This window comes from Oncorhynchus gorbuscha, linkage group LG15, assembly GCF_021184085.1.
Source record: "Oncorhynchus gorbuscha isolate QuinsamMale2020 ecotype Even-year linkage group LG15, OgorEven_v1.0, whole genome shotgun sequence".
Taxonomy (NCBI): domain Eukaryota; kingdom Metazoa; phylum Chordata; class Actinopteri; order Salmoniformes; family Salmonidae; genus Oncorhynchus; species Oncorhynchus gorbuscha.
The window spans coordinates 46,647,372-46,666,793 of NC_060187.1; the positions used below are offsets into that span (position 1 = coordinate 46,647,372).

A 19,422-nucleotide genomic window follows, 5' to 3' on the forward strand; every position below is an offset into this window, starting at 1 on the left:
TTTGTCTGCACAAAAATGTTTACACAATACTTGTGTTTTATTATTTTTGTACTGTTGTTCCAACAGTTGTGCCAAATGCATTCTGCATCAGTTGTAAAACTTGAGTGTGAACGGGGCCCTCATCATTCCTGTCTTACCTTTCCTTCCAGGCATTCACAGGGCCCTTACTGACGTTTTCTGTTACCTGCCAGCATCCCCACGAGCTTGTTAGGGGTTCACCTTCGACACCTTCATCAACGACTTCTGAAGCCTGACCCCCTGGGACTCTTAGCCTACTCTTAGCCTTCCATTGATTTCTGCTTTCTCTTACTAAAGAGAGAATGATGGCAATAGACAGGACTTTCCTGGAGAATCAAAGTGATCCATAGGGAAGGATGGAGGATCTTAGGCAGGCTCACAGCAGGACAGAACCCCTCAGACTAGCAGGGATTCAGAGAGTGAGGATGAGGTAAGAAGAAAGAAGAGGGAGATAATAGGTGATACTGAGTGACTTCAGGAGCCGTATGTATCAAGCGTGTCAGCCTGTCCATATACTTGTCTCCGTTGTAATCTAGAAGGCAAAACTGATCCTAAGTCAGCACTCCTAGTCGGAGATGCTTGATATATATATACAGTACGGCCTTAGATCTGAGATTCTTGACCTGACTGGGATAACTGGAGGAATATTTTGTACGGTGTACATTTTTGGACATCCCTACTCCTTCTCATTGTCATAAGACCATCATCAGTGCAGTTTAGTTAAGATTCAGTATGTACAGCTGCACAGTATAAATGGGACAATATATTGCATGGACTCAGAGGCTCGCAGCAGAAATTAGAAACATGTGAATTGGCTGAGCGGAGTAGCCTTGGAACACAGAGCCGAATCCATGATATTGATCAGTGTGTTTCATATCGTTCCCTGCCATCCATCAACCCTATACACAGTGGATAGGGCTAATTTATATCATCTGAAAGGTGTAATCAAAGATGAATGGACCACAGCATGATAGAAAATAAATGTGCACTGGGCCATAATTCATTTTTTTAACATTGTGAGTAATGGTCATGGAGGATATATTCAGCTAAGACTGAAACTAGTAGTACTGTATGGCATCCAAATGAGGAATGTCTGTCAACTGGGACTTTATAATATGGATGCCATAATACCCACTGGGAACAGACGTCAGTTTAACGTCTAGTTTTGATACAAATTTGGTTGAGTTGTCAACGAACGTGAATTGAACGTGAAATCAACAAAACTTTTCACCATTTCATCGGATTTAGGTTCAAATATAGGTTAAAAAAATACAAAATTCCCTTAGGTTGATGACCTTTTTCAAATCCAATCAGTTTTCCACATTGATTCAAAGTCATCACATTACATTTTTTTGTTGAAATGAAGTGGAAACAACATTGATTGTACCAGTTTTTGTCCAGCATGTAAAAATATGTTAGGGCATGTTGACACTGGTTGCCAAGTTACCATTGCACTCTGACCCCACAATCCTCTCACACAGAGTAATTTCATTGGACCAGACCTGTCAAATCACTCACCTTATTGGTACTTCCCCTCTGTGTCAATTCCTGGTTGCATGCTGAAAAATAACCCTAAATGAACAAATATGTCAGCTTATGTCACATAACTAAAATGGTTAAATGTCACCATTTTTGTTTACATATTCTAATGAGACTATGTTGAAAGTTAGCAATATTTCCTGTTTGGCATGAACTTAAACTCGATTCTGTCTCGTTTAAGAGCTCTGCTATAAACTTCAACTGAGGTATTTCTATAACATGTTACAATACATGGTCATGTAATGCTCTTGACTGTGCCTCAGGGTCAAATATGACTTTTGAGGGCTGCTAGAAGTGGCTGAAGTCATAAGGTTTCCATTGATCCAGGTGTATTCACAAAAAAAACATTGCGACATGTAATAGAAACGGCAGATATAGGAGACATTTTCTAAAGATCAACAACATTTTTATCCGTTTGACGGGTGGATCTTTCTTGTGTCAAACTTTCTTTATTTTGTAAATTATGATGGAAACGGTTTTATTTGAATAAAGGATGATTTCCAGGGCACGTGATGTCAGCGCGTAATTTTAAAGCTCCACTCCACATTTAATTCTAAATGCCTACTGCTTACAAATGTCTCTCTTTTTTCGACAATAAAAACAAGGGCTCTTTGCAGGACAAGGCTGGTCCTGACTTTCAAGACTGCCTGAATTGCTACGCCTTGCTTTTCTGGTTGGCTGACAAGTTCATCCACGTTGGCACATGAGAATTATTAGAATATGGCAAATATTAGTAAATGATTGCGTTCTATGCATGCTGACTTTCACATGCTACCTGAGACATGAAACAGATAGGTGGGATGGCATACAGGTTACCTGAGACCACCCATACGTAGAATGAAACAGATAGGTGGGAGGGCATACAGGCTACCTGAGACATGAAACAGAAACAGACTAGACATGTGGGATGGCATACAGGCTACCTGAGACATGAAACAGATAGGTGGGATGGCATACAGGATACCTGAGACATGAAACAGATAGGTGGGATGGCATACAGGCTACCTGAGACATGAAACAGATAGGTGGGAGGGCATACAGGCTACCTGAGACATGAAACAGATAGGTGGGATGGCATACAGGCTACCTGAGACATGAAACAGATAGGTGGGATGGCATACAGGCTACCTGAGACATGAAACAGATAGGTGGGATGGCACACAGGCTACCTGAGACATGAAACAGATAGGTGGGAGGGCACACAGGCTACCTGAGACATGAAACAGATAGGTGGGAGGGCATACAGGCTACCTGAGACATGAAACAGATAGGTGGGAGGGCATACAGGCTACCTGAGACATGAAACAGATAGGTGGGAGGGCACACAGGCTACCTGAGACATGAAACAGATAGGTGGGAGGGCATACAGGCTACCTGAGACATGAAACAGATAGGTGGGAGGGCATACAGGCTACATGAGACATGAAACAGATAGGTGGGAGGGCAGACAGGCTACCTGAGACATGAAACAGATAGGTGGGAGGGCACACAGGCTACCTGAGACATGAAACAGATAGGTGGGAGGGCACACAGGCTACCTGAGACATGAAACAGATAGGTGGGAGGGCATACAGGCTACCTGAGACATGAAACAAATAGGTGGGAGGGCACACAGGCTACCTGAGACATGAAACAGATAGGTGGGAGGGCATACAGTTGGTAGAGCATGGCGCTTGTAACGCCAGGGTAGTGGGTTCGATCCCCGGGACCACCCATACGTAGAATGTATGCACACATGACTGTAAGTCGCTTTGGATAAAAGCGTCTGCTAAATGGCATATATTATTATTATTATTATACAGGCTACCTGAGACATGAAACAGATAGGTGGGAGGGCATACAGGCTACTTGAGACATGAAACAGATAGGTGGGAGGGCATACAGGCTACCTGAGACATGAAACAGATAGGTGGGAGGGCATACAGGTTACCTGAGGCATGAAACAGATAGGTGGGATGGCATACAGGCTACCTGAGACATGAAACAGATAGGTGGGAGGGCATACAGGTTACCTGAGGCATGAAACAGATAGGTGGGATGGCATACAGGCTACCTGAGACATGAAACAGATAGGTGGGATGGCATACAGGCTACCTGAGACATGAAACAGATAGGTGGGAGGGCATACAGGCTACCTGAGACATGAAACAGATAGGTGGGATGGCATACAGGCTACCTGAGACATGAAACAGATAGGTGGGATGGCATACAGGCTACCTGAGACATGAAACAGATAGGTGGGAGGGCATACAGGTTATCTGAGGCATGAAACAGATAGGTGGGAGGGCATACAGGCTACCTGAGACATGAAACAGATAGGTGGGAGGGCATACAGGCTACCTGAGACATGAAACAGATAGGTGGGAGGGCATACAGGCTACCTGAGACATGAAACAGATAGGTGGGAGGGCATACAGGCTACCTGAGACATGAAACAGATAGGTGGGAGGGCATACAGGCTACCTGAGACATGAAACAGATAGGTGGGAGGGCATACAGGCTACCTGAGACATGAAACAGATAGGTGGGAGGGCATACAGGACCTGAGGCATGAAACAGATAGGTGGGATGGCATACAGGCTACCTGAGACATGAAACAGATAGGTGGGAGGGCATACAGGCTACCTGAGACATGAAACAGATAGGTGGGAGGGCATACAGGCTACCTGAGACATGAAACAGATAGGTGGGAGGGCATACAGGCTACCTGAGACATGAAACAGATAGGTGGGAGGGCATACAGGCTACCTGAGACATGAAACAGATAGGTGGGAGGGCATACAGGCTACCTGAGACATGAAACAGATAGGTGGGAGGGCATACAGGCTACCTGAGACATGAAACAGATAGGTGGGAGGGCATACAGGCTACCTGAGACATGAAACAGATAGGTGGGAGACATGAAACAGATAGGTGGGATGGCATACAGGTTACCTGAGACATGAAACAGATAGGTGGGAGGGCATACAGGCTACCTGAGACATGAAACAGATAGGTGGGATGGCATACAGGCTACCTGAGACATGAAACAGAAAGTTGGGAGGGCATACAGGCTACCTGAGACATGAAACAGATAGGTGGGATGGCATACAGGCTACCTGAGACATGAAACAGATAGGTGGGAGGGCACACAGGCTACCTGAGACATGAAACAGATAGGTGGGAGGGCACACAGGCTACCTGAGACATGAAACAGATAGGTGGGAGGGCATACAGGTTACCTGAGACATGAAACAGATAGGTGGGAGGGCACACAGGCTACCTGAGACATGAAACAGATAGGTGGGAGGGCATACAGGCTACCTGAGACATGAAACAGATAGGTGGGAGGGCATACAGGCTACCTGAGACATGAAACAGATAGGTGGGAGGGCACGCAGGTTACCTGAGACATGAAACAGATAGGTGGGAGGGCACGCAGGTTACCTGAGACATGAAACAGATAGGTGGGATGGCATACAGGCTACCTGAGACATGAAACAGATAGGTGGGAGGGCATACAGGCTACCTGAGACATGAAACAGATAGGTGGGATGGCATACAGGCTACCTGAGACTTGAAACAGATAGTTGGGAGGGCATACAGGCTACCTGAGACATGAAACAGATAGGTGGGAGGCATACAGGCTACCTGAGACATGAAACAGATAGGTGGGATGGCATACAGGCTACCTGAGACTTGAAACAGATAGTTGGGAGGGCATACAGGCTACCTGAGACATGAAACAGATAGGTGGGATGGCATACAGGCTACCTGAGACATGAAACAGATAGGTGGGATGGCATACAGGCTACCTGAGACATGAAACAGATAGGTGGGATGGCATACAGGCTACCTGAGACATGAAACAGATAGGTGGGAGGGCATACAGGCTACCTGAGACATGAAACAGATAGGTGGGAGGGCATACAGGCTACCTGAGACATGAAACAGATAGGTGGGAGGGCATACAGGCTACCTGAGACATGAAACAGATAGGTGGGAGGGCATACAGGCTACCTGAGACATGAAACAGATAGGTGGGAGGGCATACAGGCTACCTGAGACATGAAACAGATAGGTGGGAGGGCATGCAGGTTACCTGAGACATGAAACAGATAGGTGGGATGGCATACAGGCTACCTGAGACATGAAACAGATAGGTGGGAGGGCATACAGGCTACCTGAGACATGAAACAGATAGGTGGGATGGCATACAGGCTACCTGAGACATGAAACAGATAGGTGGGAGGGCATACAGGCTACCTGAGACATGAAACAGATAGGTGGGATGGCATACAGGCTACCTGAGACATGAAACAGATAGGTGGGAGGGCATACAGGCTACCTGAGACATGAAACAGATAGGTGGGAGGGCAGGCTACCTGAGACATGAAACAGATAGGTGGGAGGGCATACAGGCTACCTGAGACATGAAACAGATAGGTGGGAGGGCATACAGGCTACCTGAGACATGAAACAGATAGGTGGGAGGGCATACAGGCTACCTGAGACATGAAACAGATAGGTGGGAGGGCATACAGGCTACCTGAGACATGAAACAGATAGGTGGGAGGGCATACAGGCTACCTGAGACATGAAACAGATAGGTGGGAGGGCATACAGGCTACCTGAGACATGAAACAGATGGTGGGAGGGCATACAGGCATGAGAACAGATAGGTGGGAGGGCATACAGGCTACCTGAGACATGAAACAGATAGGTGGGAGGGCATACAGGCTACCTGAGACATGAAACAGATAGGTGGGAGGGCATACAGGCTACCTGAGACATGAAACAGATAGGTGGGAGGGCATACAGGCTACCTGAGACATGAAACAGATAGGTGGGAGGCATACAGGCTACCTGAGACATGAAACAGATAGGTGGGAGGGCATACAGGCTACCTGAGACATGAAACAGATAGGTGGGAGGGCATACAGGCTACCTGAGACATGAAACAGATAGGTGGGAGGGCATACAGGCTACCTGAGACATGAAACAGATAGGTGGGAGGGCATACAGGTTACCTGAGACATGAAACAGATAGGTGGGAGGGCATACAGGCTACCTGAGACATGAAACAGATAGGTGGGAGGGCATACAGGCTACCTGAGACATGAAACAGATAGGTGGGAGGGCATACCTGAGACATGAAACAGATAGGTGGGAGGGCATACAGGCTACCTGAGACATGAAACAGATAGGTGGGAGGGCATACAGGCTACCTGAGACATGAAACAGATAGGTGGGAGGGCATACAGGCATACCTGAGACAGGGTAGTGGGTTCGATCCCCGGGACCACCCATAAACAGAATGTATGGTGGGAGGGCAAATGGCACAGGCTACCTGAGACATGAAACAGATAGGTGGGAGGGCATACAGGCTACCTGAGACATGAAACAGATAGGTGGGAGGGCATACAGGCTACCTGAGACATGAAACAGATAGGTGGGAGGGCATACAGGTTACCTGAGGCATGAAACAGATAGGTGGGATGGCATACAGGCTACCTGAGACATGAAACAGATAGGTGGGAGGGCATACAGGCTACCTGAGACATGAAACAGATAGGTGGGATGGCATACAGGCTACCTGAGACATGAAACAGATAGTTGGGAGGGCATACAGGCTACCTGAGACATGAAACAGATAGGTGGGATGGCATACAGGCTACCTGAGACATGAAACAGATAGGTGGGAGGGCATACAGGCTACCTGAGACATGAAACAGATAGGTGGGAGGGCATACAGGCTACCTGAGACATGAAACAGATAGGTGGGAGGGCATACAGGCTACCTGAGACATGAAACAGATAGGTGGGAGGGCATACAGGCTACCTGAGACATGAAACAGATAGGTGGGAGGGCATACAGGCTACCTGAGACATGAAACAGATAGGTGGGAGGGCATACAGGCTACCTGAGACATGAAACAGATAGGTGGGAGGGCATACAGGCTACCTGAGACATGAAACAGATAGGTGGGAGGGCACACAGGCTACCTGAGACATGAAACAGATAGGTGGGAGGGCACACAGGCTACCTGAGACATGAAACAGATAGGTGGGAGGGCATACAGGCTACCTGAGACATGAAACAGATAGGTGGGAGGGCACACAGGCTACCTGAGACATGAAACAGATAGGTGGGAGGGCATACAGGGTAGAGGGCATACAGGGGTACCTGGGAGACCCATACGAAATGTACACACATGACTGTAAGTCGCTGGCGAAATGGCATACATTATTATTATTATACAGGCTACCTGAGACATGAAACAGATAGGTGGGAGGGCATACAGGCTACCTGAGACATGAAACAGATAGGTGGGAGGGCATACAGGCTACCTGAGACATGAAACAGATAGGTGGGAGGGCATACAGGCTACCTGAGACATGAAACAGATAGGTGGGATGGCATACAGGCTACCTGAGACATGAAACAGATAGGTGGGAGGGCATACAGGCTACCTGAGACATGAAACAGATAGGTGGGAGGGCATACAGGCTACCTGAGACATGAAACAGATAGGTGGGAGGGCATACAGGCTACCTGAGACATGAAACAGATAGGTGGGAGGGCATACAGGCTACCTGAGACATGAAACAGATAGGTGGGAGGGCATACAGGCTACCTGAGACATGAAACAGATAGGTGGGAGGGCATACAGGCTACCTGAGACATGAAACAGATAGGTGGGAGGGCATACAGGCTACCTGAGACATGAAACAGATAGGTGGGAGGGCATACAGGCTACCTGAGACATGAAACAGATAGGTGGGAGGGCATACAGGCTACCTGAGACATGAAACAGATAGGTGGGAGGGCATACAGGCTACCTGAGACATGAAACAGATAGGTGGGAGGGCATACAGGCTACCTGAGACATGAAACAGATAGGTGGGAGGGCATACAGGCTACCTGAGACATGAAACAGATAGGTGGGAGGGCATACAGGCTACCTGAGACATGAAACAGATAGGTGGGAGGGCATACAGGCTACCTGAGACATGAAACATGAAACAGATAGGTGGGATGGCATACAGGCTACCTGAGACATGAAACAGATAGGTGGGAGGGCATACAGGCTACCTGAGACATGAAACAGATAGGTGGGATGGCATACAGGCTACCTGAGACATGAAACAGATAGGTGGGAGGGCATACAGGCTACCTGAGACATGAAACAGATAGGTGGGAGGGCATACAGGCTACCTGAGACATGAAACAGATAGGTGGGAGGGCATACAGGCTACCTGAGACATGAAACAGATAGGTGGGAGGGCATACAGGCTACCTGAGACATGAAACAGATAGGTGGGATGGCATACAGGCTACCTGAGACATGAAACAGATAGGTGGGAGGGCATACAGGCTACCTGAGACATGAAACAGATAGGTGGGATGGCATACAGGCTACCTGAGACATGAAACAGATAGGTGGGAGGGCATACAGGCTACCTGAGACATGAAACAGATAGGTGGGATGGCATACAGGCTACCTGAGACATGAAACAGATAGGTGGGAGGGCATACAGGCTACCTGAGACATGAAACAGATAGGTGGGAGGGCACACAGGCTACCTGAGACATGAAACAGATAGGTGGGAGGGCATACAGGCTACCTGAGACATGAAACAGATAGGTGGGAGGGCATACAGGCTGGGAGAAACAGATAGGTGGGAGGGCATACAGGCTACCTGAGACATGAAACAGATAGGTGGGAGGGCATACAGGCTACCTGAGACATGAAACAGATAGGTGGGAGGGCATACAGGCTACCTGAGACATGAAACAGATAGGTGGGAGGGCATACAGGCTACCTGAGACATGAAACAGATAGGTGGGAGGGCATACAGGCTACCTGAGACATGAAACAGATAGGTGGGAGGGCATACAGGCTACCTGAGACAGATAGAAACAGACCTGAGACATGAAACAGATGGGAGGGCATACAGGCTACCTGAGACATGAAACAGATAGGTGGTGAGGGCATACAGGCTACCTGAGACATGAAACAGATAGGTGGAGGGCATACAGGCTACCTGAGACATGAAACAGATAGGTGGGAGGGCATACAGGCTACCTGAGACATGAAACAGATAGGTGGGAGGGCACACAGGCTACCTGAGACATGAAACAGATAGGTGGGAGGGCATACAGGCTACCTGAGACATGAAACAGATAGGTGGGAGGGCATACAGGCTACCTGAGACATGAAACAGATAGGTGGGAGGGCACACAGGCTACCTGAGACATGAAACAGATAGGTGGGAGGGCATACAGTTGGTAGAGCATGGCGCTTGTAACGCCAGGGTAGTGGGTTCGAGGGACCACCCATACGTAGAATGTATGCACACATGACTGTAAGTCGCTTTGATAAAAGCGTCTGCAAATGGCATATATTATTATTATTATTATACAGGCTACCTGAGACATGAAACAGATAGGTGGGAGGGCATACAGGCTACCTGAGACATGAAACAGATAGGTGGGAGGGCATACAGGCTACCTGAGACATGAAACAGATAGGTGGGAGGGCATACAGGCTACCTGAGACATGAAACAGATAGGTGGGAGGGCATACAGGCTACCTGAGACATGAAACAGATAGGTGGGAGGGCATACAGGCTACCTGAGACATGAAACAGATAGGTGGGAGGGCATACAGGCTACCTGAGACATGAAACAGATAGGTGGGAGGGCATACAGGCTACCTGAGACATGAAACAGATAGGTGGGAGGGCATACAGGCTACCTGAGACATGAAACAGATAGGTGGGAGGGCATACAGGCTACCTGAGACATGAAACAGATAGGTGGGAGGGCATACAGGCTACCTGAGACATGAAACAGATAGGTGGGAGGGCATACAGGTTACCTGAGGCATGAAACAGATAGGTGGGATGGCATACAGGCTACCTGAGACATGAAACAGATAGGTGGGAGGGCATACAGGCTACCTGAGACATGAAACAGATAGGTGGGAGGGCATACAGGCTACCTGAGACATGAAACAGATAGGTGGGAGGGCACACAGGCTACCTGAGACATGAAACAGATAGGTGGGAGGGCATACAGGCTACCTGAGACATGAAACAGATAGGTGGGAGGGCACACAGGCTACCTGAGACATGAAACAGATAGGTGGGAGGGCATACAGTTGGTAGAGCATGGCGCTTGTAACGCCAGGGTAGTGGGTTCATCCAGGGACCACCCATACGAGAATGTATGCATACATGACTGTGAAACAGATAGGTGGGAGGGCATACAGCTTTGGATAGGTGGGAGGGCATCAGGCTAAATGAGACATGAAACAGATAGGTGGGAGGGCATACAGGCTACCTGAGACATGAAACAGATAGGTGGGAGGGCATACAGGCTACCTGAGACATGAAACAGATAGGTGGGAGGGCATACAGGCTACCTGAGACATGAAACAGATAGGTGGGAGGGCATACAGGCTACCTGAGACATGAAACAGATGAGGCATACATACCTGAGAAAAACAGATAGGTGGGAGGGCATACAGGCTACCTGAGACATGAAACAGATAGGTGGGAGGGCATACAGGCTACCTGGCATAAACCTGAGACATGAAACAGATAGGTGGGAGGGCATACAGGCTACCTGAGACATGAAACAGATAGGTGGGAGGGCATACAGGCTACCTGAGACATGAAACAGATAGGTGGGAGGGCATACAGGCTACCTGAGACATGAAACAGATAGGTGGGAGGGCATACAGGCTACCTGAGACATGAAACAGATAGGTGGGAGGGCATACAGGCTACCTGAGACATGAAACAGATAGGTGGGAGGGCATACAGGCTACCTGAGACATGAAACAGATAGGTGGGAGGGCATAAGGCTACAGACATGAAACAGATAGGTGGGAGGCATACAGGCTACCTGAGACATGAAACAGATAGGTGGGAGGGCATGACAGGCTACCTGAGACATGAAACAGATAGGTGGGAGGGCATACAGGCTACCTGAGACATGAAACAGATAGGTGGGAGGGCAGACAGGCTACCTGAGACATGAAACAGATAGGTGGGAGGGCACACAGGCTACCTGAGACATGAAACAGATAGGTGGGAGGGCACACAGGCTACCTGAGACATGAAACAGATAGGTGGGAGGGCATACAGGCTACCTGAGACATGAAACAGATAGGTGGGAGGGCACACAGGCTACCTGAGACATGAAACAGATAGGTGGGAGGGCATACAGGCTACCTGGTAGAGCATGAGCGAAACAGATTGTAACAGGCCAGGGTAGTGGGTTCAGATCCCGGGACCACCCATACGAGAATGTATGCACACATGACATGAAACAGATAGGTAAGTACCTGAGACATGGGAGGGCATACAGGGCTACCTGAGACATGAAACAGATAGGTGGGAGGGCATACAGGCTACCTGAGACATGAAACAGATAGGTGGGAGGGCATACAGGCTACCTGAGACATGAAACAGATAGGTGGGAGGGCATACAGGCTACCTGAGACATGAAACAGATAGGTGGGAGGGCATACAGGCTACCTGAGACATGAAACAGATAGGTGGGAGGGCATACAGGCTACCTGAGACATGAAACAGATAGGTGGGAGGGCATACAGGCTACCTGAGACATGAAACAGATAGGTGGGAGGGCAACAGATAGGTGGATAGGTGGGAGGGCATACAGGCTACCTGAGACATGAAACAGATAGGTGGGAGGGCATACAGGCTACCTGAGACATGAAACAGATAGGTGGGAGGGGCATACAGGCTACCTGAGACATGAAACAGATAGGTGGGAGGGCATACAGGCTACCTGAGACATGAAACAGATAGGTGGGAGGGCATACAGGCTACCTGAGACATGAAACAGATAGGTGGGAGGGCATACAGGCTACCTGAGACATGAAACAGATAGGTGGGAGGGCATACAGGCTACCTGAGACATGAAACAGATAGGTGGGAGGGCATACAGGCTACCTGAGACATGAAACAGATAGGTGGGAGGGCATACAGGCTACCTGAGACATGAAACAGATAGGTGGGAGGGCATACAGGCTACCTGAGACATGAAACAGATAGGTGGGAGGGCATACAGGCTGAAACCTGAGACATGAAACAGATAGGTGGGAGGGCATACAGGCTACCTGAGACATGAAACAGATAGGTGGGAGGGCATACAGGCTACCTGAGACATGAAACAGATAGGTGGGAGGGCATACAGGCTAGGACATGAAACAGATAGGTGGGAGGGCACACAGGCTAGACATGAAACAGATAGGTGGGAGGGCATACAGGCTACCTGAGACATGAAACAGATAGGTGGGAGGGCATACAGGCTACCTGAGACATGAAACAGATAGGTGGGAGGGCATACAGGCTACCTGAGACATGAAACAGATAGGTGGGAGGGCAGGGCATGAAACAGATAGGTTGGGTAGAGCAGGCGCTTGTAACGCCAGGGTAGTGGGTTCGAGGGACATGAAATGTATGCAGATAGGTGGGAGGAGACATACAGGCTACCTGAGACATGAGAAACAGATAGGTGGGAGGGCATACAGGCTACCTGAGACATGAAACAGATAGGTGGGAGGGCATACAGGCTACCTGAGACATGAAACAGATAGGTGGGAGGGCATACAGGCTACCTGAGACATGAAACAGAGACATGAAACAGATAGGGGAGGGCATACAGGCTACCTGAGACATGAAACAGATAGGTGGGAGGGCATACAGGCTACCTGAGACATGAAACAGATAGGTGGGAGGGGGCTACCTGAGACATGAAACAGATAGGTGGGAGGGCACACAGGCTACCTGAGACATGAAACAGATAGGTGGGAGGGCATACAGGCTACCTGAGACATGAAACAGATAGGTGGGAGGGCATGACAGGCTACCTGAGACATGAAACAGATAGGTGGGAGGGCATACAGGCTACCTGAGACATGAAACAGATAGGTGGGAGGGCATACAGGCTACCTGAGACATGAAACAGATAGGTGGGAGGGCATACAGGCTACCTGAGAAACAGATAGGTGGGAGGGCAACAGATGAGGGACACCCATACAGACCTGAGGTGGCTGAAACAGATAGGCATACAGGCTACCTGAGACATGAAACAGATAGGTGGGAGGGCATACAGGCTACCTGAGACATGAAACAGATAGGTGGGAGGGCATACAGGCTACCTGAGACATGAAACAGATAGGTGGGAGGGCATACAGGCTACCTGAGACATGAAACAGATAGGTGGGAGGGCATACAGGCTACCTGAGACATGAAACAGATAGGTGGGAGGGCATACAGGCTACCAGATGAGAATGTATGAAACAGATAGGTGGGAGGGCATACAGGCTACCTGAGACATGAAACAGATAGGTGGGAGGGCATACAGGCTACCTGAGACATGAAACAGATAGGTGGGAGGGCATACAGGCTACCTGAGACATGAAACAGATAGGTGGGAGGGCATACAGGCTACCTGAGACATGAAACAGATAGGTGGGAGGGCATACAGGCTACCTGAGACATGAAACAGATAGAGGCTACCTGAGACATGAAACAGATAGGTGGGATGGCATACAGGCTACCTGAGACATGAAACAGATAGGTGGGAGGGCAGACAGGCTACCTGAGACATGAAACAGATAGGTGGGATGGCATACAGGCTACCTGAGACATGAAACAGATAGGTGGGAGGGCATACAGGCTACCTGAGACATGAAACAGATAGGTGGGAGGGCATACAGGCTACCTGAGACATGAAACAGATAGGTGGGAGGGCATACAGGCTACCTGAGACATGAAACAGATAGGTGGGAGGGCATACAGGCTACCTGAGACATGAAACAGATAGGTGGGAGGGCATACAGGCTACCTGAGACATGAAACAGATAGGTGGGAGGGCATACAGGCTACCTGAGACATGAAACAGATAGGTGGGATGGCATACAGGCTACCTGAGACATGAAACAGATGAAACAGGCTACCTGAGACATGAAACAGATAGGTGGGATGGCATACAGGCTACCTGAGACATGAAACAGATAGGTGGGATGGCATACAGGCTACCTGAGACATGAAACAGATAGGTGGGAGGGCATACAGGCTACCTGAGACATGAAACAGATAGGTGGGATGGCATACAGGCTACCTGAGACATGAAACAGATAGGTGGGAGGGCATACAGGCTACCTGAGACATGAAACAGATAGGTGGGAGGGCATACAGGCTACCTGAGACATGAAACAGATAGGTGGGAGGGCACACAGGCTACCTGAGACAGGATAGGTGGGAGGGCATACAGGCTACCTGAGACATGAAACAGATAGGTGGGAGGGCATACAGGCTACCTGAGACATGAAACAGATAGGTGGGAGGGCACACAGGCTACCTGAGACATGAAACAGATAGGTGGGAGGGCATACAGGTACCTGAGACATGAAACAGATAGGTGGGATGGCATACAGGCTACCTGAGACATGAAACAGATAGGTGGGATGGCATACAGGCTACCTGAGACATGAAACAGATAGGTGGGAGGGCACACAGGCTACCTGAGACATGAAACAGATAGGTGGGATGGCATACAGGCTACCTGAGACATGAAACAGATAGGTGGGATGGCATAACAGGCTACCTGAGACATGAAACAGATAGGTGGGAGGGCATACAGGCTACCTGAGACATGAAACAGATAGGTGGGATGGCATACAGGCTACCTGAGACATGAAACAGATAGGTGGGAGGGCATACAGGCTACCTGAGACATGAAACAGATAGGTGGGATGGCATACAGGCTACCTGAGACATGAAACAGATAGGTGGGATGGCATACAGGCTACCTGAGACATGAAACAGATAGGTGGGAGGGCATACAGGCTACCTGAGACATGAAACAGATAGGTGGGATGGCATACAGGCTACCTGAGACATGAAACAGATAGGTGGGACAGATAGGTGGGAGGGCATACAGGCTATGAGACATGAAACAGATAGGTGGGATGGCATACAGGCTACCTGAGACATGAAACAGATAGGTGGGAGGGCACACAGGCTACCTGAGACATGAAACAGATAGGTGGGAGGGCATACAGGCTACCTGAGACATGAAACAGATAGGTGGGAGGGCATACAGGCTACCTGAGACATGAAACAGATAGGTGGGATGGCATACAGGCTACCTGAGACATGAAACAGATAGGTGGGAGGGCATACAGGCTACCTGAGACATGAAACAGATAGGTGGGAGGCATACAGGCTACCTGAGACATGAAACAGATAGGTGGGATGGCATACAGGCTACCTGAGACATGAAACAGATAGGTGGGATGGCACACAGGCTACCTGAGACATGAAACAGATAGGTGGGAGGGCACACAGGCTACCTGAGACATGAAACAGATAGGTGGGAGGGCATACAGGCTACCTGAGACATGAAACAGATAGGTGGGATGGCATACAGGCTACCTGAGACATGAAACAGATAGGTGGGATGGCACACAGGCTACCTGAGACATGAAACAGATAGGTGGGATGGCATACAGGCTACCTGAGACATGAAACAGATAGGTGGGATGGCATACAGGCTACCTGAGACATGAAACAGATAGGTGGGAGGGCACACAGGCTACCTGAGACATGAAACAGATAGGTGGGAGGGCATACAGGCTACCTGAGACATGAAACAGATAGGTGGGAGGGCATACAGGCTACCTGAGACATGAAACAGATAGGTGGGATGGCACACAGGCTACCTGAGACATGAAACAGATAGGTGGGAGGGCACACAGGCTACCTGAGACATGAAACAGATAGGTGGGATGGCATACAGGCTACCTGAGACATGAAACAGATAGGTGGGAGGGCAACCTGAGACATGAAACAGATAGGTGGGATGGCATACAGGCTAGAGACATGAAACAGATAGGTGGGATGGCACAGGCTACCTGAGACATGAAACAGATAGGTGGGAGGGCATACAGGCTACAGGCAGATACCTGAGACATGAAACAGACCTGAGACATGAAACAGATAGGTGGGATGGGAAACAGATAGGCATTATTATACAGGCTACCTGAGACATGAAACAGATAGGTGGGATACAGGCTACCTGAGACATGAAACAGATAGGTGGGATGGCATACAGGCTACCTGAGACATGAAACAGATAGGTGGGATGGCATACAGGCTACCTGAGACATGAAACAGATAGGTGGGAGGGCATACAGGCTACCTGAGACATGAAACAGATAGGTGGGATGGCATACAGGCTACCTGAGACATGAAACAGATAGGTGGGAGGGCATACAGGCTACCTGAGACATGAAACAGATAGGTGGGATGGCATACAGGCTACCTGAGACATGAAACAGATAGGTGGGATGGCATACAGGCTACCTGAGACATGAAACAGATAGGTGGGAGGGCATACAGGCTACCTGAGACATGAAACAGATAGGTGGGAGGACATGAAACAGATAGGTGGGATGGCACACAGGCTACCTGAGACATGAAACAGATAGGTGGGAGGGCATACAGGCTACCTGAGACATGAAACAGATAGGTGGGAGGGCATACAGGCTACCTGAGACATGAAACAGATAGGTGGGATGGCATACAGGCTACCTGAGACATGAAACAGATAGGTGGGAGGGCATACAGGCTACCTGAGACATGAAACAGATAGGTGGGATGGCATACAGGCTACCTGAGACATGAAACAGATAGGTGGGAGGGCATACAGGCTACCTGAGACATGAAACAGATAGGTGGGAGGGCATACAGGCTACCTGAGACATGAAACAGATAGGTGGGAGGGCACAGGCTAGGACATGAAACAGATAGGTGGGAGGGCATACAGGCTACCTGAGACATGAAACAGATAGGTGGGAGGGCATGACAGGCTACCTGAGACATGAAACAGATAGGTGGGAGGGCATACAGGCTACCTGAGACATGAAACAGATAGGTGGGATGGCATACAGGCTACCTGAGACATGAAACAGATAGGTGGGAGGGCATACAGGCTACCTGAGACATGAAACAGATAGGTGGGATGGCATACAGGCTACCTGAGACATGAAACAGATAGGTGGGATGGCATACAGGCTACCTGAGACATGAAACAGATAGGTGGGATGGCATACAGGCTACCTGAGACATGAAACAGATAGGTGGGATGGGGCTACCTGAGACAGGCTACCTGAGACATGAAACAGATAGGTGGGAGGGCACACAGGCTACCTGAGACATGAAACAGAGACATGAAGACATGAAACAGATAGGTGGGAGGGCACACAGGCTACCTGAGACATGAAACAGATAGGTGGGAGGGCACACAGGCTACCTGAGACATGAAACAGATAGGTGGGAGGGCACACAGAAACAGATAGGTGGGAGGGCTACCTGAGACATGAAACAGATAGGTGGGAGGGGGCTACCTGAGACATGAAACAGATAGGTGGGAGGGCACACAGGCTACCTGAGACATGAAACAGATAGGTGGGAGGGCACACAGGCTACCTGAGACATGAAACAGATAGGTGGGAGGGCACACAGGCTACCTGAGACATGAAACAGATAGGTGGGATGGGGGAGGGCACACAGGCTACCTGAGACATGAAACAGATAGGTGGGATGGGCACATACAGGCTACCTGAGACATGAAACAGATAGGTGGGAGGGCATACAGGCTACCTGAGACATGAAACAGATAGGTGGGAGGGCACACAGGCTACCTGAGACATGAAACAGATAGGTGGGAGGGCACACAGGCTACCTGAGACATGAAACAGATAGGTGGGAGGGCACACAGGCTACCTGAGACATGAAACAGATAGGTGGGAGGCATACAGGCTACCTGAGACATGAAACAGATAGGTGGGAGGGCATACAGGCTACCTGAGACATGAAACAGATAGGTGGGAGGGCACACAGGCTACCTGAGACATGAAACAGATAGGTGGGATGGCATACAGGCTACCTGAGACATGAAACAGATAGGTGGGATGGCATACAGGCTACCTGAGACATGAAACAGATAGGTGGGATGGCATACAGGCTACCTGAGACATGAAACAGATAGGTGGGAGGGCATACAGGCTACCTGAGACATGAAACAGATAGGTGGGATGGCATACAGGCTACCTGAGACATGAAACAGATAGGTGGGAGGGCATACAGGCTACCTGAGACATGAAACAGATAGGTGGGATGGCATACAGGCTACCTGAGACATGAAACAGATAGGTGGGAGGGCATACAGGCTACCTGAGACATGAAACAGATAGGTGGGATGGCATACAGGCTACCTGAGACATGAAACAGATAGGTGGGAGGGCACACAGGCTACCTGAGACATGAAACAGATAGGTGGGAGGGCACACAGGCTACCTGAGACATGAAACAGATAGGTGGGAGGGCACACAGGCTACCTGAGACATGAAACAGATAGGTGGGAGGGCACACAGGCTACCTGAGACATGAAACAGATAGGTGGGAGGGCACACAGGCTACCTGAGACATGAAACAGATAGGTGGGAGGGCATACAGGCTACCTGAGACATGAAACAGATAGGTGGGAGGGCATACAGGCTACCTGAGACATGAAACAGATAGGTGGGAGGGCACACAGGCTGTCACCAATTTATGAATGCACAATTTGACTAAATGGCTAATGGAAACACTTCAACCTCTACATTTTTATTCGACACTGTATTTTTTGGGGGGGTAAAAGTTTTTTTATTTTTTTAAATGTGTGACTTCATTACAGCCAGCTGTTTTTATCGACACAAGATAGTTGAATGGAAATGCAACCTAGCAGGTAATTGTCGAGTCTATTTTCTATGCAAACTTTGTAAGCGTGACAACAAA

At 49.2% G+C, this 19,422-nt stretch overlaps 1 protein-coding gene across 1 annotated transcript in view; it reads left to right on the forward strand.

Moving 5' to 3' along the window:
- The window catches only part of LOC123997261 (latent-transforming growth factor beta-binding protein 4-like), a 70,743-nt gene that overhangs the window by 43,846 nt on the left and 7,475 nt on the right, over positions 1 to 19,422 (forward strand). The window lies entirely within an intron of this gene.